Source organism: Odontesthes bonariensis, chromosome 2 (assembly GCF_027942865.1).
Source record: "Odontesthes bonariensis isolate fOdoBon6 chromosome 2, fOdoBon6.hap1, whole genome shotgun sequence".
Lineage (NCBI taxonomy): Eukaryota > Metazoa > Chordata > Actinopteri > Atheriniformes > Atherinopsidae > Odontesthes > Odontesthes bonariensis.
In genome coordinates, this window is record NC_134507.1 from 39,153,006 (window position 1) to 39,177,189 (window position 24,184).

Consider the following 24,184-nt stretch of genomic DNA (forward strand, 5'->3'; position numbering starts at 1 on the left):
TCAAATTACCTAAAGTCTTAACACATGTATATCCATCCAACATTTCTCTTATTCTGCAGGAGAGTTCAATGGTGTCCTGCTTGGGGACAGAGGCTATGCATGCTGGCCGTACCTCCTCATGCCATATCCTGATCCAGGAACAAGGGCATGCACATGCACATGCACATGCACATGCACATGCACATGCACATGCACATGCACATGCACATGCACATGCACATGCACATGCACATGCACATGCTAAAACAAGGGCACGGATAGAAATGACCTTTGGCCAAATTAAATACAGGTTCATTGCTTAAACTTCTCAGGCACCATGGCTGACTTCTGACAGAGCCATCTTAAATTAATAGTATACTTCATATTTTATACATTTTGTCTTGTGGACAACTTTTCAGGCTCAAGTCTTTTCTTCGTTTAGTTCCAGTGCCTGAAAGGACTCAGTTTCTCCTGACACAGTGAGGGACCTATACAGGGACACATATTTCCTTTGATCCTTATTGTTGTGACCTTTGAGTTAGAACTTCTTTTCATAATTTAGCATTGACACAGTAGCAGTTTAAGTCAGAGCAAGTGTAAGAAGGCTAAATGGACAGAGATGATTTATAACTTTCCACACGTTTAAGTCATGGCACCCCACTGTGAATATAAATGTATAAACACATTTCTAACACATTGCATGAACCGTACAATAATGACAAGTTTGAGTTCAAGTTGTGTTGAATTGTTTAATTATTATTACATGTTTCTCAAGCTGTGGAGAGAAAACAGAATTAAATACAGTTCACAACACGGAATTCTCCTTTATCTGAATTTATACTAACATCCATCTCCAGTTTCATGAGCTCTAGCTTGATCTTTTTTATTTTCAGTTTCTTGTATCTAGTTTGGTGCTCTCTTTATTGGACAAACACATTTCTTCAAAGGCTACTTACCACTCTGAAATATGTTGCTGTACTTTACCTTCACCTGCTGCCAGGTACGCTTTTGGCTGTTAAGATTGCTCCTGTTGAGATGTAACAGTGAAAAATTAATATGTGGGTCTCACACTCACGATAATATGGTCACAAAGTATGATGATGCGTGTCGATTATTGGGTTATTAATAAAGTGAGCAGGGCCAGTATATTTGTGCTGTACATCTCATACAGAGACAATTCAGCATGCTTTATGTAAACACATTATAACACCAAGAGGAGAGTATAAATACATGAGGACAGTAAAATAAATGTCAATGGTATGAAACTTTCAGAACTTACGTTTAGTCTGTCTGCAGTTGTTAGTCATGCCGTTTCTTCGCTTTATTGATCACAGCTGTATTACCATTTCTGGTGATGACACTTTTAAAATCCTCATACAGCTCCATCAGCATTATTTGTTCAGCTGCCGAAAAAATAACAGCACTTGTCTCGCTCTCCTTTTCACACAGATCTCCGTTTTTCCACCATCCACTCGTCAGGGCTTCTTACGTTCCTCGTGCACTCGCACTAAGCTAGGCTATGTAAGCCTCGCTTGGATTAGCCTCACCGAGATGCAGCTAAAATATCTTCGAGGAACGACTTGAAGCTTAATTGGGAGATGGTGCTAGTTCAAGCGACACTTACCAGGTATAGCCTGGCTTTCTTTAGCTACTTTCTAGGAACACCCCTCAGGGCTTGATGTTATTCAAATAATCTGCAAATGTGAAAACATTGGATTAAGTCCCAGTTCAATCTTCTGTACCTCAAGAATATTTAAAGCCATGAGATGAAGTGCCTCCAAGTACAGACTGTTTTGGAAGTCCAGCACTCCTGAAGCACTGCTGTAAACAGTTATGGCACCATGTTGATGTAAATAATAACACCTTAAGGCACTGCTGGGATTAGAACCCAGGATCTCCTGTTTACTAGACAGGCACTTTGACCAACTAAGCCACAGCACCACATGGTTCATAAAACTGATGAAAGAATAAAGAGCAGGAACTGGATCCACCTCAGGAAGTGTTTTCTGTGATTCTGTACCTCAAGAATAGTTGAGCGGAAGTTTATCCACGGCTGTGAGGTGGCTAAGAAAATAGTGCGAGCATGAACGAGCTGCCAAATAAAACACGACAGAAGAAACTTTTCGCCACGAAATTTGATATGGATTACCAGTGCACACCAGTAACCACTCCGGTGAGTTGATGATTTTGAAAACGGACGTTTATGGTGCTTTTACGGACCTTTTTGGACATGCACCATGCTTGCCATTCTGAAGCAGGTTGAGATGAATCAAAATTAGGCAAATACCGGAGACAGCAGTAAACATCAAAAAAGCGGTGAGGGGGGTTCTAAAACATTGCATACGACTCAGAAAAGAGGCTTAATGTTGAAAATACCGCAGTTCCCCTTTAAGCAACTATTGCAGACTATTCTAAGTAACTATGAAAACTATTATATATTAATTCTAATCAAGGCCTCAGATGAAATTATGTGTCATTATCTCTTCATTAATGTTTACATGCATATTTTTTTGTCTCCCACAATCAATATATTTGTTCCACCTTCCATCATCCACCTTCCATCATCCACCTCCAGTATTCGCCACCATGCTCTGCTGCCCCGGCCCCTGAGTGGGCCAGTCAGGTAGTAAATTCCCGGGCCACTGTTTTGCCCCAGTCCGCCCCTGATTGTATGTTACGGTGCTCACAGCTGCTTTCTTCACGCCTCACCTGGAAGTATCTTTGAAGCTGTTTTGTATGTTGTCTCCACTGACTGTGAAGCAAAAGTAACACAACAGCCACATCTGCAGCTTGTTCTCAGTGTTTACAGCACAATCATTCAGCTGTTTTCATGCATCAACATAATACAGTAATAACAGTGGAGTCATGCTGGTTTCTATTAAGAGCTGCTTACAAGCAGAATGGGATTATTTCTACGTGTCAGCATACAGTGTATAACATGGATTCTAGTAAGAATCTGACTTTGAAAGACAGAATCAACATGTAAATGATAAAGTGTCTTCCTGTGGATGTTCTCAGATATGTACAGTATGAACACTGTGATCCTTTCCCACATGTCCCAGTATGTCTGATTGTCCTCAGTCATGGAGCAGCCGCTCTCTGCTGCCACTCTTCTGTCTGTTTCTCCTGTCAGAAAGAAATGTTTCTTCAGCAGCTTTGTCCTGAGAATATCCATCCCATGCTATAAATAGCTGATCTAGTCATTCTTCTGTGGGTAAGAGTTCTGTCATTTCTCTGATCCATAATCTCGGTCGGCAGCAGAGGCGTTAGAGGGAATCCCCTCGGTTTGTGAAACTGGAAACTTCCACTTGACGCGAGGAACTACGGAGGCCTGGAGATGATCCTGCAGGAGCTGGACATCCTCTGAGTGAGGAGTCCCAGCTGCAGCACAGACCTGGGATTGTTCTTTTTCCAACAGCTGGTGGGTTCCTCATAACTTTCCTTACTGCCAAAAGTAATGGGACACGTGTAGAAACCCTCGGGCAAATCGTCGTCTGCCATGTCACACCACTGAAGTGGAGGAGATGATTTCTTGGTTGAACACTGGACGTGTTTCTTCAGATAAACTCCTGACCAACTGTGAAAAAGCAGTGAAAATGTCTGGCCTGTATAAACTTTGTGATGTCAAACAAGATCAGAGAGACATCGATTGTGATGTCACCACAGTGATGACATCACAACTTTGTGAAGGCTTCTGTTCTGTCTCTTCTGGTCTGTGGTTCCAACCACAGATTCTGGATGGAACTGAAGTCCGGATTCCAGAATGCTGATTTGTGTTCTCTGTTAATCTCTGGACGACTTCAGCTGATTACTTCCTGTCACTGTCACGTTGGAAGGTCCACTTCTGCCAGTTTTTCAGCAGCCAGTATCATGTTTTCCACCAGCAGTGTTTCCCAAGACAGAATAATGTCAGTTTGTTTAAAATGTTGCCAAAATAAACTATTACAATTACAACAAATGTCATCTCAGGGCACTTCAGTAATAAAGTCCAATTCAGGCCAATTGGAGTTTAATTCATTGTAATTATAATCCAATTAATTCAATTCAGAATGAATCCAATTCATTCATACAGAGCAATTGAAAAACTATTTCCTCGCTAAGGAAACCAACAGATGGCACAGAACTGCCATAGAACCCCCCCTCCCCCCTTTCTGTCTTCTCAAACCCCAGCTGGTCGAGGCGGATGGCCACCCTTCCTGGCTCTGGTTCTGCCAGAGGTTTCTTCCTGTTAAAAGGGAGTCGTTTCTCTCCACAGTCGCCTCAGGCACGCTCAGGACGGGAGATTGGACCGAAAAAGAAAAAGTTTTCAGTGCAATCTGTTGGTTTCCTTAGCTAGGAAATTGTTTTTGAATTGGCTCTATATGAACGAATTGGATTATTTTATGAATAATTATGATTACAATTAATTGAATTCCAATTGGCTTGAATTGGACTTACTATCTAAGTGCCTTGAGATGACATTTGTTGTATTTGGCGCTATATAAATAAAAATGAATTGAATTGAATTGAATTGAATTGAATTGAATTGAATTGACCTGGCACTATTTCTAATTAGATATAACTTTTTAATAGTTCTAAGATCATATCTTTCTGGTTTTATTTGCATTTTACAAAGAGTCCCGAGTAATTATGAAAGTTGGGTTTTAATTTGAAGAAAAAGCCTCAAAATAAAGTGATTTTTAGGAGTATGCAGGGATTCATTTCCATCTAATGAACAGCTCAGTTATATTAAACAGTGGGCCGTGTGAGCAGCAATCAGGGGAGTAAGGAGTTCACAGATCATAGACAGAGGCAACCGTCCAACTATTCAAAGCTTTTAAAATGAGTAATAAAATCTGACAGGTAACCAGGGAAGGAAGTTCTTTAATCCTGGAAATATTCTCCAGGTGATAGTCGGCTGACTTCCTAACTGAGCTGATCTGGCTGCTGAAGTTCAGCTCTGAGTCCATAATAACAGCCAGATTCCTGCTTGCTTTGTGCTTTTTAACATCACAGCCTGAAGCTGAGCTCAGATTTTTAACAGCTGACAATGACCTCTGTTTTATCTTTGTTTAGCTGCAGGAAGTTCTGGATCATCCGGTTGGTTATTTGTTGGAGGCTCTTTGCTGGGCCAGTTATTCCTCTGTGCCAGCAGCTGAGCACCAGTTCTGCCAAAACTAACAGGAAACATCATCCTGCACCGCTGGATTATCAACAAGTAATACTGACCAAGTCAGCAGATTAAAAAGGATGCAGAGGATAGTCAACCATCTCCTAAACACGGGACTTGTGTTTGACACCAGTCTTTGAACTGCTGTGAGACCGTTGTTTCCTTCATTCGTTTTTCACCTTTTTTTCCAAAACTACTTGGTCGAAAGGTGTAAAACATTAAAAGTACTGGGTTAAAGTTAGAAAAGCATCATGTTTAGGAAATAAAATACACTTTTGGGGGAAAAACTTGGCCAATAAGACCAGGAGCTCCTGACCTGTCTCATACATTTCAGTAAGACCTCGGGAAATTGTACCAAAAAGGGCAAAACATCTCCTTTAAAGGACCAATAAGAGCAACATCTCAGACCCTACAGGCCTCAGTTAACTTGTTAAATGTGTCAGTGGGTCGGTGTGAAAACTCAACATCTAGGATGTTATTTCCAGCTTCTACGTTTAACTGAAATAGAAAATCTGAGAATTACGACAATTTGGGTAGAGCTATTTTACGGCAGTAAAATATTTGGCAGTGACTAAGTGCCTTTAGCACAGACAGGAGGGTGGAGGTGAGAGGAGACAATGAGGCTGATACCAGAGCAACCAGATGAGCCTCCAGCGTCCACCTGTCCTGATAGTCCCTCACAAGCAGCTGTCTGTTGTTAGCACGTTAAACTTTGATTGGTCTGGGCTGGTCTGTGGCATTATTTATAAACCTTCACCCTTGCTGTTTCCTCTCATAGCTTGTTTTCACCATGACAGCTGCTGGGTTCTTCCTGAGGTATAAGCACAAGCTGCCTTTTACAGTTTTTGATTGATTGGAAACATTAGTTAATACTGCATTCTTACTCTTTGTTGTACATAATTTCAGGGTTTCCCTCTTTGCCTTGTTGACTGCTGCTACATGGGGTTTTCCCACTAAAGGTGTGCTATCATCTGTTGTGGTAAAACATTACATGCTTGTTTGAATCAGCTTCTGCTAAACTTGTTCTCATACACCCAGGTTCAAAATCAGCAGGCCAGAGCAGCAGCGGCACAAGAGCTGCAGGTAATTTTGGCTCTTACCAGGGAGCAGCCGCTGGCCGCCCGGTGACCGTGCCCAACACTGCTTCCAGTAACACTTATATGGCGACACCTGTGCTGGTCTCTGGTGTAAGTCAACCTGTTCTTCAGGCAGACCCAAGACTCAGCAGCTATGGCTCACTTGTGCCAACGCAACTGGTTGTCCAAGCTCCCGGTTTTGTCCAAGCTCCCGGCCTTGTCCAAGCTCCCGGTTTTGTCCAAGCTCCCGGTTTTGTCCAAGCTCCCGGTTTTGTCCAAGCTCCCGGTTTTGTCCAAGCTCCTGGCCTTGTCCAAGGTGCTCTTCAGGCAGACCCAAGATTCAGCAGCTCTGGCTCCGTTGTGCCCGTGCAAATGGCTGTGCAAGCTTCTGGTGTCCCACAGGCTGTTCAGACGGGTCCAGCATTGAGCAGCTTGAGCTCTGGCCTGCCTGCAACAGGATACTCTACTGTCACTTATGTGCCTGTTGACGTAGGATCTGACGCTGGCGCTCTGCAACCTGGAGCTGCCCAACCTGGACCACAAGGTAAATCTTCTGCTTGGAGTATAGATGGCCAAAAATATGTTTGGAAGCCTAAAGGTGTTTTCAATCTTGCCGAGCTCTATTATGAAGCAGAAACCTGCCGTGTTTCGATGTCAAGACTCTGTGCTATCAGAGCTTCTGCTGTGAAAAGGACTAATTGTGAAATGTCTCCACACAGAAACCCAGTGGGCTATTGCTCCCTCAGTCTTTGGGGATGCGTCAGCCCAAGCCCTCAGCCTCACTGACGTTCTCCCTGCAGCCCCTCTGTCACCACCTGGCCCTGTCCTCCAGTCAGGGGAGACCTCCAGTGTCACGAAGGAAGCTGAACTCGGGAAATACCAGCAGCAGAGGGAGGAATTCGGCTACCCGGATAATCGCCAAGGGTCTGGACTGGGATCCGCAACCGTACTGGTGCCACGCTTTGGTGTGGGTGGATCTCCTAACTTTGACTACAGGCTTTTGTACGGCTTGTACCCCTCTGGAACCTACAGCACCTTCAGCCAGCAGCATGAGAAGGGCAAAGACTACTTTCAGGATGTCCACTACTTGAAGGAGCATATTACTGACAGCCATGGTTCTGGGCAGCAGAAAAAGTTCTTCCCAAGTGCCCGCTAGAGCTGAACATGATGTGCAGAGGGTATGTTGAGTGGTACCTGCAAATGATGTCTTAATCTCAATGCTCTAACTAATCTGGTTCTGTTTCAGATTGGAAAGCTCAATCCAACGGCATAAGATTCTTTTTAGTCTTTGAATAAAATCTTATGAAATGATCTCGCTTCAGGATGATTGACTAAGGGAAACGATGTCCTGTGTACACCATCTGGGTTCAAGGCAAATGGCAGGCATCCCCTGTCATATTTGACTGGGACGTTCTGCTTTTGGTTTCAAACATGGCTTCTCAAAGCGCTGCATCTTGAGAGGAATTGCTATGAAGGTGTTAAATAGTTGCACCCTTTGCTCAATTGACTATAGCGATCAGCTACAGCATCCTTTACAGCCATTTCTCTACACCTGTACATGGCAGCTAGACACAACCCCTTCTATGCAGTGCATGCTTCAAATTGGTACAACTTTGATCCACCACGTAACTCCGGGCAAAGATTTGCTGAGTGCACGGTAGCCAACCTGAAGGCTTGCCAAACATTGTGCTTGAAATAGTTGGCTGGATACTCCTATATTCTTCTGCAGTTAAGCCAGTGCTATGTCTTTGGCAGTCTTGTCATATGACCTTGTCTGGGTTTTTCCCCCATTCCCTGCAGATGGAATGCTAAAGTAATCGCAAGCCAGTGGATAATGAACATGATTTCTATTTTTGTCTCTGGGTATCCATATAGTGGAAACTGCTTAGTGATCACGTTGGTCCAGAGCCAATTTGAACACAATAAGCAGTTGACTAAAACCGAATTTGTTGTTTTTCCTATTTTATTTTTTACTCCCTTGATTCCTTTCTGGACGTCTGCTTCTGCCTCGTTAGCTAACGTAACGAGTTGACACTGGGCAGCAAGCCGAGATGCTGCGGCGACGCTTGGCATTCCTCAGGCTACCTTGTGTAGTCTAATTAAGCAACGAGAGACCGTCATGAATGCTAACGACGGCGCCCGGGAAAAGCACCTGAGGCTTTGCTGCAGCATCTCGTTGGCTCGTTTTTGGTAATTTGTCATACGCCTTGAGACTACGTTTTTCATTCAGAGAAAATGACTTCCTTTTTCCAGCCATGATTCGTGCGCCCGGTGTCAACTCGTTACGTTAGCTAGCGAGGCAGCAGCAGACGTCCAGAAAGGAATCAAGGGAGTAAAAAATAAAATAGCTACACGTAGTTTTAAAATGATTTTTGCACATGTTTACATTCATAAAATGGCCAAAAATGAACATAAGCGGATTTCTTGATTACTATAAACGAATTATTTAAACAGCATTTGCATTAATGATTCTGTCCCAAGCCTTTTGATCTATGTAAGCGGTTGATTACTATATCCGTGACGACTATAAGCGGTTTCCACTGTACTAGGACTGTCAAAATTGCTTATGTTCAAATATTCCCTCTAAAAAAAAAAAACATAAAACATCTGTATTTGCGCATCATTTCTGACGCATATACGCATCTGGGGGCTTTCAATCAGCCAGGCGACAACAGCATTGTGTCAATAGCCTGACAAACTACAAGACATGACTACTTGTATAGGTAGTTTAAACATATTTGACAATGTATTTGAGTTTAATATTATACCATGTTCATTTGGGTGCACATTTTCAATATCCTCATGCTGGTGGTCGAATGATAAGCTAACCGTAGCTTCCATACAACTTTGTCTCGAGGCTCCACAATTTCTGTCAACAGACCAAATTCAGAAGTATTTCCAGAAAGAACTTTTCACATTTTTGGGGGTTAAAATCACTTTCTTTGCGCCTGCAGTCGAGTTGGGCCCTGAACTTTCTGCCATCTTTACATAAGTCAACTTTCAGCAGTGACGCTGTGCCAGACAGTGTGACTCCTGTGACCTGTCCCTGACCCCGTCATGCAGTGTGCCGACTCAAGGCAGACAGCGGCTGCACAGATGTTTTTCCACATTTGAATATTAATTTTCAACTTTGTCTGTTTTTAAAACCTATTTGAATTTAGAATATTCTTTGACAACCCTACCCTGTACCACTCTACTATTGTGCTTTAAAGCTATGGTAGGTAATCCTAGTGAGCTAGCAAGAGAGCTAGCAAGAGAGCTCGCAAGATTCGAAAGTGGCCCCTCCTCTAAGCTCCACCCCCCCTCCCCATTCCGTCAGTGCTTCATCCAAAGCCACGCCCCCACAAACTTGAACGCGCATCTGACGCTGGGACTCTGCCGACATGTCCCACTCGCGCGGATGAGGGAGCCGACAGAGGGGGGCGTAGGCAGAAAGCGCAGAGGCATCTGATTGGTTTTTTGTAGCGCCCCAATCAGCGGGGTGCTGATCTCGGATTGGTCAGCTTTTTCTCAGTCCTGCAGCTGCCACAGAGGTCTGATTATTTTCGTCCCTTTTTCTAAATACATCTTGTATAGATTTCTCTCAGGATTGACGGACCATTTCACCCAGTATTACAAAATGTGTTTCTGAACAGGATTACCAACCATAGCTTTAATAGGCAACTTGTTGCCTTTCCACTCTGTAATGGCAGGTTCTGCAGTTGTGCCAGAACATGCCTATTGATGTTGCATCCTCTGAATTTACAACTTCTAGATGGGAAGTCAGATTTCCTAATTGGTATCCAGTGGTGTCAAAAGTACACATATTTGTTACTTAAGTAGAAGTATAGATACTGCAGTTTAAAAACACTTTGGTAAAAGTTGAAGTATCAACTTGACCTTTTTACTCAAGTAAAAGTGAAAAAGTATGTGCTCCAAAACCTACTTAAAGTATAAAAGTATAAAGTAACCTTTAAATATATATATTTTTTTAAACCCACACACAAAAAGGTATATGCCACTATATGAATTGCAAGCTTAATTTGAAAACTGATTAGTTCTACATGTGGCCCAAGACAACAATCATAAAACCATTACTGTCAAAGACAAAGTCACTCAAGGAGCATGTTCTTTCTCAAACTTTATTGGAATTCAGTCCCATCAAAAAAACAAAAAAAAGTCTTACTGCCTGAAAAAATATATAACTATGCCAGTTGTTATTCCGAAAACATCAGAGAGGCAAGGCTAACGCCTTTGACAATTGTTAGCTGCTAACCGGGCATGTCTTGGCATGTTCCTATGCTAGCCAAGCTGCAGCAAAATATATCAATTATCAGTTCACAGTTCGGTGGTAACAAAGAATAAGCTTACAATTTACCTCTACATGTTTTTTTCAAATTGGAGGGAGAGTTCTTGAACGCCAAAATTACGTGGGTCTTGGGTGTGCAGAGTTTATATTACATTTTCCAAGAGTCATTTTTGCACCCGACTATTTTGAAAAAATCTTTAAGATAGGGCCAAGGATGAGGAAGGTCTCTTTGGTCTCCGTCTGCATCTCCCGATACGCTCTCGCCTGTGTCCGACCTTTCAGACATTTCGGCATCTTTTTCTGAATCGGACATTTTGCGTGGCAGCTTCGCGTTTGCAGTTAGTTGTAGAACACCTGCTCGCTTCTGACGAATGGCGATTTAATTTGACGAATAGCCTAACCGATGAGTGTTTGCGTTATATGATTCATCCAATTACACTCGTTCTCACTAGGTGTGAATGGCGCCACTGATCTGTATTGGATGGCGCACATGACGTGAAATGAAGGCTAGCCGCAAATTCAACATGGCAGACTCACCAGGTGTTGGCAATCGCTCATCAACCATTCAGATCCACATATAAGGCCGATTTCAGACCAGAGCGTGGCGTGGCGGCAGCGAAACCACGGCAGTCTTACGCCGGTTATCAGGCGGTGTGTTCAACTTGGCTTTTCACACCGGACAGTCCGCGGCCGCGGTAGTTCTGCTCCAGCCCTGTCTGCATTTCCCATTCATTTCAACGGCACACCGCCGGCTGCCGCCGGCCGCTGCCGTCCAAATTCCGCTCGAGTTCTATTTTCCAAAAGCAGCGCGGGACGGAGGCGTCTCCGCGCCGCTACCGCCCGACTACCGCCGCGTCGGTGTGCAAGGACAGATCTGTTTCCATGTATTTTCACCTCCGCCGGTGAAAATCGCTTCCGTTCCGCCACGCTTTGCCGCCCTGGTCTGAAATAGGCCTAAGGCGCTCCTGCATGGGGCTTTACCGGTTCATCGGCAAGCTGCATCCCACCACCTCCCCATCTCCACCCGCTGTCTCAAGTCTCGAGATCTCCTTCCTTTTATGACTCCGCCACCAGGTTCGGGTCCCAAGGGGGAAGATATTCAGCATCTATCTCCCTATGCCAGACTTGCAAGCTCACAGCGGTTCAGCTTGCATGTCCTCCGCCGGGGCCCAAGCGCCAAAGAAATATTGACAATAAACCTTGCAATTGTCTCCTATCTCTCCGTCTGAGTCTCTCCAGGTTGAAATACATCAACATTAAACTGAAGCCAAGAGTTAAAAAAAAAAGTAACGAGGCTGTTTGTTTTGAAAATGTAAGGAATAGAAAGTACAGATACTTGTGTGAAAATGTAATGAGTAGAAGTAAGAAGTAGGCAGAAAAATAAGTAGTGGAGTAAAGTACAGATACCTAAAAAGTGTACTTAAGTACAGTAACGAAGTATTTATACTTCGTTACTTGACACCTCTGTTGGTATCCTGGGTAAGCTTTATCCAGTACTTGTACAGTTGGAAGTGTACATGGTTTACTGAGTAAATTTGAAATCTTTCATTTGCTATTCTGCTCTAACTCACTGAGCAAAGTATTGGTAGAACTAATGGTGCTCTCCCAGTACCCAGCTCCTCATCCAGCTTTCAAATTTCTATCCAGCAGTTTTTGCTCATAAGTGGTCCAGGAAAGATGTTGGAGAAACTCTAAGCGAGAGGATGTGTTGCTGATGCCATTTAAGAAAAATAAAGTTGATTTGAAGACTGGTTTGTCTATGAAAATATAAAAACTATCTTTTGAATTTTAAGCCTCCATAGATTCCTCGATTGGCCCATTGGCCTTGTTTTAATGTGCTCTTTTCATGTCTTGTACACGGTTTGTTTTTATTGCTGAGTTAATATTTTACTGTTTTCTGCAAATGCTTTTATTAGTGTGGTCATTTTACAATCCTTGTATTTTGTTTCATTCCATGTTTGTCCTTTTTAATTGCTATATCAAACATTGAGTTACATTTTGCTTGAAAAATGCTCTATAAAGTCACAAGCCCTGCAAATCCCTGAGATGCTCAGAGAAAATCTTAAATTGGACATATATGGAAAAATAACTTTTTGTTTTTCCCGCCTGTGCTTTTAGAGCATGATTTGGCGGTCTGAAGACTTCAGAGCTTTATGTGAGAAGAATCTTAAATTTTATTCTGAATTTAACAGGGAGCCAATCAAGCTAAAACTGGAGAAAAATGATCTCTCCTGTTAGATCTCATCTGAACTCTGGCTGCAGCATTTTGGATCACCTGGAGGCTTTTCAGAGAATATGTGTGAAAGTGCAATAATAAAGAATTACAGTAGTCAAATCCTGAAGTAACAGATGCATGGAGCAGTTTTACTGCATCACTGAGACAGGACGTTCCTGATTTTAACAATATTATGAAGGTGAAAGAAGGCAGTCCCAGAAACCTGTTTTATATGTGCATTGAATGATTAATTCTGGTCAAAAATAACTCCAAGGTTCCTCACTGTAGAACTATCTTACCATCCATTTACTTTACTCAATGTATCCAGTTTAGGGTAGTGGAAGCCTTTAGCCCAGTGATAGTATTTTTTTCACAAGAGCCACATTGGCAGAGCAAAATCAAGGGAAGAGCCACTTTTATGACAACATACTAAGTCCCCTTTTGCAAATATGCATTGCTACATATAAAACCTCCCACAAAAAAAGAAACGCAGCCAATACATTTTCAATTAAGACCACATTTACCTTAATACTGGAATACTTAATACTCAATACTGGAGGCCGGCATGCATGTCCTTGACTTTCTTCATGTTGTATTTGTAGTTTGTTGTAATCATAGTGAGACATTCAAGATGAGCATGGTTTTTGTCCTTTTTTTAATTTAAAAACCGACCCATTGTGCCTGCATCTCGCGCTGGCTAAAGGAGCTAGCGTGCACTGCGGTCAAGTGTGACGGTGGTTTAAGCGGGCTGCGTTGCCAGGTTTAACAGAGCCCCCTTTAGGAAACACCATTAAAGGTAGGGTAGGAGATCCTGGATTTTGAAAATACACAGGTCAAAAGTCCCAACCCCTTTCTTCAGACTTCCCCCCGAAGTCACGCCTTTAGAGTACATGAACGCGCACGAGCACGAAGGTGCACGAGCGCTGTTCTAACAGCAAGCATCGATTGGTTTGGCTAACTTTTGCTAACTTTATATATACTTTAGTATATGCTAACTATACGTTTAATAATGCTAGGTGCTAGCCAAGCTGGCTCTTGTTTAGCTTCCTGCCAAGCTTCTGGACGCGTAATTCGTTCACGAAGAAGGGTACGCGCACAGGGGGAAGGAGGGGGAGGGAGGAGCAGATTGCGGTTTGATAGACGCATCAGAATCCAATCATCGTTAACAGTCCGTTCAGTATGATTGGATAGTGTTTTTCCTGGATTGTTCGTTCTAGAGGCCACTAAAACTTTCCATTTTTGTCAAAACTTTTAATTAATTGGTTGCAATGGGGGTGTGAAGAGTATTTCAAGCAATATGTAAAAAATGCTCCAGAAAAAGAACCCCTACCCAACCTTTAAGCCTTAATTAATTCTTAGTACTGTGCAGTATTCGCCGTAAGTTATTTGGAAAAATTTGTTATTGTTACCATATTGTTATAAGCTACTATGCGAGTGCGAGCCGCCAATTAAAGGTTGAGGAGCCGCATAATGAGTAGCTCTGCTTTAGCCTATCCCTGCTGCCAATTGAAAGAGAGTCAGGGTACACCCTGGACAGCTCTCCAGTCCACTCAGCAAAAGGTCTAATAATTTCCACACTTCCATTCACTGGGACTCTGCTAGAACTGTTTGGAGACCTTTTCTAGCCTTTTGGAAATTGATCATGTAGCTTTGCGCTCGATGGAATTCGAAAATGCATCTTCCACATGTGGTAGAATCAGGAAAACAAAAGCAGAGGAGATATTCAAGTCTTGTGTAGGATGAAAACCAACATGGGAAGATGTGCAATGCCACGTTAAGGACCGAGTCTCTATGAAGCAGTGGCCTCACACACAGAAGGTAAGTCGAGACAAAGTTGGTTAAGAGGGATGTATGGCTCTGTTGAGGCACACAGAAGACACCAAGCAGAGGAGGGGCAAAGCTACGTAGCATAAGCTAATGAGTCACATGCAATTAAAGCTTGGAAAAGGCCAGCGAGTGCAGATTTAACTGAGGCACCTTCATTGTGCAAGGGCAAGCAGGGCCACTGTATTGAGCTTCATCAAGTTATTTTGGTCTGGGTTTGTGTAATGCAATTCAACCATGAGGAGAAGGAAACATGTAGTGGTAGGATTTAAAGCAGAAGTATTCAGTTTGCCCTTCAAAAGCAGAGTCAGCCTCAGTGGGTGTGGTAAAGACTCAAATCTTCTATGAAGTGAAAACAAACCTTGAGATCAAGTATTCAATACACAGACCACGTATTATTGGTCAAGTTTATTTTGCCAGAGCTCAGCCACATGTTGGAATCTCCATGGAAGTGTCCATGAGAGTCACCTGCAGAAAACAGAAGGGGTCAGTATTGATACAGGAGTCTCAATACTTCAGACACTAGTCCAGCTTTACCTTAGTACAACTTCTGCCCTTTAGACCCAGTCTTGGCATCAAAGTGGTCAAAGGCATCCTGGGAGTATTTGGCGTACGAACTGGAGTCGCGGGCTCGTTGGTAGCCATTGCTGGACTGGACGACGTGGGATGAAGGGTATACAGCGCGCATCTCAGATGTGTCCTTAGGGACCTGGTCGGAGGTCCAGGCAGACTGTGGGAAAGAACGGTCGATCTTCAAGTTCATTAGGGCAGCAAGGAAACGGGCAAAGTCTGCGTCCTGCGCAGTAAAGCCAGCATTAGACCCAGAGGAGCCGCTGCCGTAGCCAGAGGAGCCGCTGCCGTAGCCAGACCCAGAGGTGCCGCTGCCGTAGCCAGACCCAGAGGTGCCGCTGCCGTAGCCAGACCCAGAGGTGCCGCTGCCGTAGCCAGACCCAGAGGAGCCGCTGCCGTAGCCAGATCCAGAGGAGCCGCTGCTGCCGTAGCCAGACCCAGACATGCTACTACCAGAGCCAGAGGATCCACTGTTTTGACCTGAGCCCAGAAATTAGTTAAGGCAAAGTATGACAGCATGGTTAGTCATGCTCTCAGTAGCCTCTGTAACACTGCCAATATGTTTAGTAACAAAGCTAAAGGAGTATCTGCAGTTCAAGTGGGTCATTAAACCTGAAGTCTAATATATTGGAAGATTTGGTGCTGCATGATTAATATAGTTGCAGACCCTCTTCTCTCTCATTCCTACCAACATCATGGGTTGAGCATGTCCAGACTAAACAACTTCCCATGTTGGCTGCCTTTATATAAACTGCACCTAAATGTTGATATACTTGCTTTTCTGGGGGGGATAACATGTTCCAATGCTGAAGAGCAGGACACAAAGCCAGGAAATCCTGTTTGGATTTCAAAAGAAAAGAAAGAAACTTTAGTATATAGGAGAACAAAAACCTAAACCATTAAACATGAAGACTCACCTGAAGAAAACCTTAAACAACATGTTGAACAAGACAAAACAGAAGCAACACAATTCCGATAAAACTGGTCAAAAACAGCAATCTAGTGACTGCTGTTGAGAGAAGATTTGTGCTGTAACTCATCTGAGGCTGCAGCTGACTTTATATTGGTGCTCTACTTGCTCTAATTACACTCATAAACCTCACCTGGGACCCAGTCAGATCGTGCTGCATTCAATTCAGCTCTGAAAATGAACACTTCTGACATCCCATTTAAAAAGGTTTGTTGCAACATGTGAGGAATGAACATGGGATGTTTTAAAGAAGGTGAATTCCGCTTGGTCAGATACGGTGTTAAACATCTGGACCAAAGTCCTGCAGATCACTGTGGGCCCCTAATCTCTGGCTGGGGAGTGTGAGGGGAGTGACAGAGATTTGGTCTGAAGGACTCCAGGTTATAACCTCGATTCTAATACGTCACAAACACGTCACAGTCATGAAATCGGGGTCCAACACATCACTTGTCCACTTCACTAGTGGGAGCTGCTAGTTGGGTTTCAAGGGGAAAAAAGTGAGCTCAGCGTGACATAAGACTGGAGTCTTAGTAAGTTAACCTGCTGAGTTCTGGAAATAACTCTAAAATAATGTTGACTCCTTGGCAGGAATAAGGAGCTCTGCAGCTCTCTCATCCAGAGGATCTAGAAGCATGGATGTGTTTGGAACATAGCAGAGGGTGGATTCTTACTAAAGTCACGCTAACTGCCTTTTGCGCACTCTGAGATGTTTAAAGCTCAGATTAATATCTGAGCTGAGATGTAGAAACGTGAGACAACATGATGCAGAGCTGCTCTTTTATTCAGTGATATCAATCAATCAATCAATTATACTTTATTAATCCCCGAGGGGAAATTCCAGTTTCGGTCAAGACGGGCAGACAACACAGAAACAGACAGGGGAGAGAGAGTGTGACCAGGCAACGCGGCCTGCTTTGCAGGCGCCGCCAGATAAGAAGGAAGGGGAACAACATTGGGTGAGGGGAGGGAAAAAAATCATACTTCACACTGTACCCTTATCAGGATACGGTCTGAGATCTCAAAAAAACCTCAGCACAGAAAAAGCATCACATACACATAACAACACCTTAAGCAATGGGACAGTGAAGAGGTGAGGAGTTGCATGTGTTATAAATGAGCATGTATGTGTATGCGTGTGTGTTTGTTCAGTAAGTCTGCACAGAAAGTTGGATCAGGCAATTGTCCTTGACAAGTTGGAATATGTCAGCCAGTTCCACCACAAATCTCACAGGAGTGTCAGGAGGGGAGGGGGAGCACATGGGAAAGAGCATCATGTTATCATAACAAACGTGGAGAATGATTTTGCAGCTGGCCATAAGGCCAGTGTGGGGCGCCGGATTGGAATAAAAATTAATTTAGGTCAGACAGACAACTGATTGCGCTCTCTGTCTTTTTGTCCATTGCTGGTATCTCATGGCGAAGTCCCAAATTCAGCCGAATTGTGGGATGTGGACCCTTTCCGCCCGGTCCAAGCGATCAATCAACCATTCTCCCAGGTCAATCCACTTCTCTTCTGAGTCCAGGAATCTCAGCCAGCCTGCGAACCTGCGCAAGGATCACATCCAGCTTCCGACTCTGCTCACATAGCATCTCAGTCTGAGCGTTGATTGCTCTTGTGACCCCATCAAACGCTTTCCACGATCTCTTAATTTCACAAAATGCTACGTATCGTCCAACTCCAAACAGCAGGAACCCGAGTATCATAAATCCAAATATGTAGACGTCTTCCGCGTCCTCGACAGCCAGCATCGCTAAACACACGGTGCGCCACTTCCCCCATGCATCCTCCGTGTATCCAGCGAAGAAAGTCCCGTCGGGGCAAGACACTTGTCCTTTTGCCATCTTCGCGGTTGAAAAAATTTGATCAATAGCATTAAGACCCCAGCTGACCAAATCCATCTTACTTGGCTTCGTCTGATATGTAAAAAGATGCTCAGAAGACACAGACACAGACAGGCTAAGCAGGGCAAAAAAAAGGGAGGGAGGAGCAGAGAGAAATGCGACCTCTTCCACCGAGAGCCAAGAGCAGAAAGATATGGAGGAGATCTTAGATTTATTTCAGATGAACTTGATTAAACAGGACATAACGGAGGTTAAAGGTTTAAAGCACCTTGTGCCATCATTTTGTTCATATCTGGAAGTGTTTCTCAAATTTGTCTTGACGATTTCTGTGGATTTCCATCATTCCTCCTGAAAACTTGTTGCCTTGTGAGAACAACCACAGACTCCCACAGACTCCCTGTGACACAGCAAACTTCCAACATGGGAAATGTGACATTTGAGCACTTTATAGTCTGTAGGCGACTGTTTTCTGTTCTTTGTACTGTGGAGGCTTTAGCAGCCATCAGTGAGGTGGAACTGTACTGAAAATACACTGAAGTTAAAGCTACATTTTTAACTCATTTAAAGGGAAAATGCGTCTATTTGAATAATGCTCTTTTTTAATATGGGTCTAAGTTTCTGAGAAAGTCTTTTTTACTGTAAAATGTTGACTGTCACACCTGAACTTCATATTTATTCATGAAAATGAGAATATTTAAATTCCCAGGTTGTTTTAATTCTGAACACTAACATTTGTTACAGTAGTTCACATCATCTGTCCTCAGAATTACTTTCATAAAATCCAACAAAGACCAGACTTTATCATGTTCATATTTAAACTGCAACCTGCAGGTTAACAATGTGAGTGACTTAAAGTGTGGAAACAAGTCCACAGAAGTTTTTCTTTTAATTATATGTCGACTATGTGCAAGTGGTCCCCACAGGCAGTGTCCTTGCTGTAGGGACGACCAGGTAAGACATCTGATTCTCACATATAGATGGAACATTTGATGTTGCATTATGCCCAGTATTAATCAGACATGTTTGTTCATGTTCCAGACAGGATAGTGAATGCTTCTGTGCACAGTCCACTGTGTGGTTGTACAGCTCACGACTTAAGGTGGGGTATGAGATGTTTTCTGGAGCATTTTTTAATCATATTGTCTGAAAACCACCTCAAGACCCCATTGCACCCACTAAAATAGAATGTTTGGGAAAAAAATATATATATTTTAGTCCATTGTAGAGGGTGTAGCAAGAGGAAATGTCCGACCAATAGGAGTAATGATGAGAGTTACTTCTATTGGATTCTGACATGCCAATCAACCGTCAGCCCCCCTCACGTTCATGTGTTTTGAAGGCGTGGGCTGAAGGGAGAGGCAAGGTTGTGTATTTTCAAAAATATAGCTTGCAGGAACCGTTTTTCCAAGATCTCATACCCCACCTTTTACTGAATATATTCCAACACCTGGCTCGCCTTCTTGCATCCAAATGTAGAACAAAATAGATCTTTGCCCCACCACCTGATCCAACTTACTTCCAGGTAGTAAGTAAGTGACAACATTGAGCCTATAAATTTTGTTGCCAAGCCACTTCACTAAAAGTTGCTGCCACATCTTTTGATTTGTGTAGCACAAGCTTCATTACAATTATTCAGAGTACAAGACCTTTGCAACCACAGAAGATGTTATGAAGCCATCCTCGGTCATGGACTTGCAGAAACTACTGTCCAGGTTTCACATGGCCCCAGCATCTGATGGGTCTGTCCTTACCCAGAGCTGTAGGGTGAGGACTGCTACAGAGTGGAAAGGTTTCCCCCTCAGCACAATATGCAGCAGTGGAATCTTCTGATAGAGCTCAAGGCCACACCTTTACCCACTGCTGTCAGAGAGCTGCAGTTGGCTTTTCAGCCATTTTTAGTTGGGAATACATTCCAAGCTGAAGCCGTCAAGACCTTCACAAGCTCACCTTTGAGCAGATACTGTCCTTAAGTTAATGCCAACACCTTATTTATAGGATTAAGTCATGTCAACCTGTCAGGCCCTCAACTATCCCCTCCAACCCACAACTGGATGACCCAGAGACAGCTAGGAGCCATTTGATGGTGCAACAAGGTATTCGAGTTAAAGCCATTTATTCAAGCGGTAGCAGCAGCGATGCCTCTAGAATATGCAGATCTGCAAGACAAAGAAAGTCAGTCACCTACCAGCAGCTACAGAGAGCACACATGCAGAGTAAAATGAGCCTCACCAGAAAGATCCTCAGAAGCCGCTCTGAACTTGAACCTTGTGCTGAGATGTTTTGCCGTGGTCTGGCTCAGATTCTGTTGGGGTGTAGCGGAACTGGCTGAACAGCACACGCTTCTTGTTGTAGCGGGACCGAGATTTGTAAGCGTAGACTTGATCCTCGTCGGCCACAGGAGTGAAGACTGGCTCGTCCTCGCCGCTGGTGTCAGATGAAAGGCTCCAGCTCCCATCTTCAGACTGGTAATTGCTGCCAGGAGCTCCAGACTGACCTCCCTGAGCACCATGCTGCTGAGCTCCAGAACCACTGGCTCCAGTTTGTTTCTGATACGTTGGCTTAGATAGATCTTGTCCATAAACTGAATACATGGGTGAGGAAACAGAGAATTAAGATCAGCTTTCCATTTACACCCCGAGTCAATTTAAACTGCTTTTAGTTGCTGAGCTTTGATTGGGATCAGCTTACCGCTTTGTGCAGGAATGCAGGCGATGCTTCCAATCAGCACACAAGAAATCCACAAAACCCTGCAGAAACAGGGACATCTCATATGAAGTTCTGAGTACATTTAGAGACCAGTGGGGTCCAACCACCACCTCCCCTTAACATGCCCAGTCCTGTTGAGCTTAACTGTATAAACATAGTGTAATGCTGCGACCAAATGAGGTTCTGCTTGCCTCAGACATTTAAGGCAGCAGAGGTTCAGTGCCACCACTTAGAAGCACTGGGATAGACTAGAAGTTACTCACCTCATTCTGCTGCAATATAATTAAAGCTTGCCTGGGACCTGCTCCTGCCAAACTGCACTAACACAAAGTTCAGAGCCCTGTGACACTAACCTGAAGCTGCAGGAGCTGCTTTCATATGATCCTCAGTGCAGAGGGAACTGATTGCTCAGCGGTAACAGCTGCTGCTGAAAGGTGCAAGGCTGCAGTTAACTGGCAACAATGGACTAACATATGGAGCATCTCAGTGTTATGTCAATAAATAGATAATAATCAGGAACTCTTGTGAGTATTATGTATTTTATTTACATGTATAAATATTAAATTATAAATATAAATGATCAAATATTCTGAACTGCTGATATACGTGATAATAATAACAATAACAATGGAAGTCGCTCTCAATACGTGAAATGCCTCTCATAGTTCATTATTAGTAGGCTAATTGATGAATAAACATCCTGCTGCTGAATATGTGTTTAAAAGATAAATAAATCAGAAGGAAACCTGCAGAAGAAAGTCTTCTAGCAGCTGTCTCTCTGTGTTTATTGGCATACAGCACGGTTAGTGAGATCCAGATCCATGTGGGCACTCAGGACGGATTTAAATAGCGACTCTGAATGGACGGTAAACCCGCACTGAAGGCCCAGTGAGCCAAAGCACGGCCGCCACTGAAACATATATTTGAAACCTGTCAATATGTTAACTTTGCGTGTTTACCTCTATAACTGGTGTTATATGTAAAACAGAGCACATGGTCAATTAGCTTTTTAAAAATCTTTATTTTAAAGAAAACGATCAAAACAAGAGTTTTTCTGGAAGAGATTTAAATAAGTTCTGAATATGCATAGAAGAGAGGTTACATTTGAGTCTATTTTCTTTTTCAAAACTTAAAACAAAAAGCTGAAGTCTGCACACTGAGAAAAACTGGTTTTGAGGATATTTCTGAAATTTCCTCCTAATAACCAACTTGGGTGGGTCACCCCAGTGGAACATTTTATTTGTAGGATGCAGGTTTCATGTTTTCAGCTGGAGATGTATGCTTTTTGTTCTGTATGTTACATATTTTTATCTTGATCAGGACATTCAGAACGCTTGCATGCACAGGTAAGTCCAGCTTCAGTTCCAGGTGTACTCGTCCATTTAACTGGACCACCATGTTGTCCCAGCGTACATGCACGGGATAGACTGTGCAGAAAACCTTCCTGACATTCTGCTGCCTCTAACTTTCTCTGTGGGACATCACGCTGCATGTAAGCACAGCTGAAATCGCTGCCAACATGTTGTCTTTAAGTCACCTGAAAGGTGATTTTCTCAGATGAGGCTGCGGTTACAAAATCAGGATTTTATTAGAGCAGAGCGACAGTCTGGACATGCTTTAAGTGACCACGAGTTGACCCGTAGTCTTAATGTGCTGATTTTCAGTTTAGCCGTCTGACAGAAGAAACAGAAAAATATGTGGATGAGAGCAGCTTTATTGGGAATTTGGCTGGAAATATACACTCATTCTTTCCTGTTTTTACTAAAAGATGCAGAAATATTAAACTCTGTAACATGTGTTTAGTGCACCAACCCATGCCAACTCAGTTAGCATATATACAGTTATAGGAATAGTTTACTGAATGTCCCATCTTGTAGACAGCCTCAGTGTTGCATTTCCAGTCCAGTCTGCTGTCCAGGTGAACCCTCAGGTATCTGTAATCCTCAACCACCTCTTCACCGAGGATGGAGACGGTGTTCAGCTGACTGCTGCTCCTCCTAAAATCCACAATCATCTCTTTTGTTTGTATTCCAGATGAGGCCATAGTTTATTTTCCTATAGATGTGATAGTTTCATGTAGATGTGCTGAGGTGTGACAGGGAAGCTGTTGGTACATGGAGGATGTGAGGTCTGTAGCAGGAGGCAGCAGCATGCTGAGTTTGTCTGAACTCTTCCATCTGTCTGATCCCACATTATCCCAAAGCCTGTGAGCTTTTCCATTCCTGACCACACATCCCTCACACTGTTCTGCTGCAGATAGTTTCCCACCGACTTGCTTTCTTCCTTTTTTCTTCACACTCCTCCTTAACTCCCTGTTTCCCTCCATGAAGGCCTTCTTCTTTATGCTCAGTGGCTGCAACACAAGTTCACATCAACCAGGCATTTGTTCAGAAAACAGCGTCACAGCTTTGGACTCAGGAAGTGTTTCAGATGTCAGCTGTCACTCAGACAAACTTTCATAGGGCCTGGATAGCTCAGCTGGTAGAGCATCAGACTTTTAATCTGAGGATCCAGGGTTCAAGTCCCTGTTCAGGTGTAGAAATGTAATCTCCCATTTAACCTGTACTTCCCTCTATGCCTGCACTCTGTTTCTACACTGTCACCTCTGACAGAGCCTGGCTGATGCTTATTGTTAGCTGCATCGTTATATCCTCATTTGTAAGTTATATAAATATATAAATATATAAGTTATCTAAAATATATTTTTGCTCAGTTTTCCTCTGAGCCACAGAGATGGTCAGCTCTCATTGTGTCCAATAACTGCAGCTTCTAAAGTGGATTTCATAGCACTGCTGCATCTCTGACAGTTATCAGATCATTTGGGTGGAAAAACATACATCACAACCCTCTGAATCTGCTTTCAGTCCCACTTGAACAGTCTCTCACAGTTTCAGACACAAAATGTGTCTTTTAGTTTGAATCTCAGCTGATATCTACAACAACTGTAGAGGGACTCATATCATTTCACCAGCTGGTGTGATAAACTTACAGAAACACCTCAGGAGCAGCACCGGGGATCTTTTGGGAGAAAAGGGGATTCTCTCCATGCTGATAGAGCTGGTAATAAATGACTTTATGGATCCTACATATTACACAGTAAAACAATGATAAAGGCGCTTTCTGAGCCTTGACATCTTTTTCTTTTATTAGGAAAATGTTCCAAATTTTATCCCATGGAGGGAGCCAATGAAGTAAAGATTGATGCATAAAAGCATTAAAAACCTCTCCTGTAAGTTCTGTGTTCAAGTTTTATTTGGGTTCAGCTGCATGTTTCTCTTTATTGAATCTTGAAGCCCTCATAGATCAGTCTGATCCCAACAGAAGTCTCGCAGGTTTACTTGGTTGCTGTAGTTCACTAAAGCAGGACTCTGAGCAGGGCCCTCCGCTAACAGGCTCCTCTCCTTTAGAGCCAGTGACAGGGTTGGCTTTGGGAGGTGACGTTGCTCTGTGCTTTAAACAGCAGGCTTTAATCCACCAAACTTCAGTTGGTTTATGATCTACTTTTCAGAGGATTTGTAAATGACTAAATAAATAACACCACTGACTAAACCTTCAACTGAACCTG

The 24,184-nt window shown here is 43.3% G+C and overlaps 2 non-coding genes across 2 annotated transcripts; one reads left to right on the forward strand and one right to left on the reverse strand.

Moving 5' to 3' along the window:
• Positions 1–1,846: 1,846 nt before the first annotated feature.
• Positions 1,847–1,920, reverse strand: trnat-agu (transfer RNA threonine (anticodon AGU)). Its single transcript has one exon. It is a non-coding gene; the product is annotated as a tRNA-Thr (tRNA).
• A 21,162-nt stretch (positions 1,921–23,082) lies between these two features.
• Positions 23,083–23,155, forward strand: trnak-uuu (transfer RNA lysine (anticodon UUU)). The gene has a single exon. It is a non-coding gene; the product is annotated as a tRNA-Lys (tRNA).
• The last annotated feature ends 1,029 nt before the right edge of the window (positions 23,156–24,184 follow it).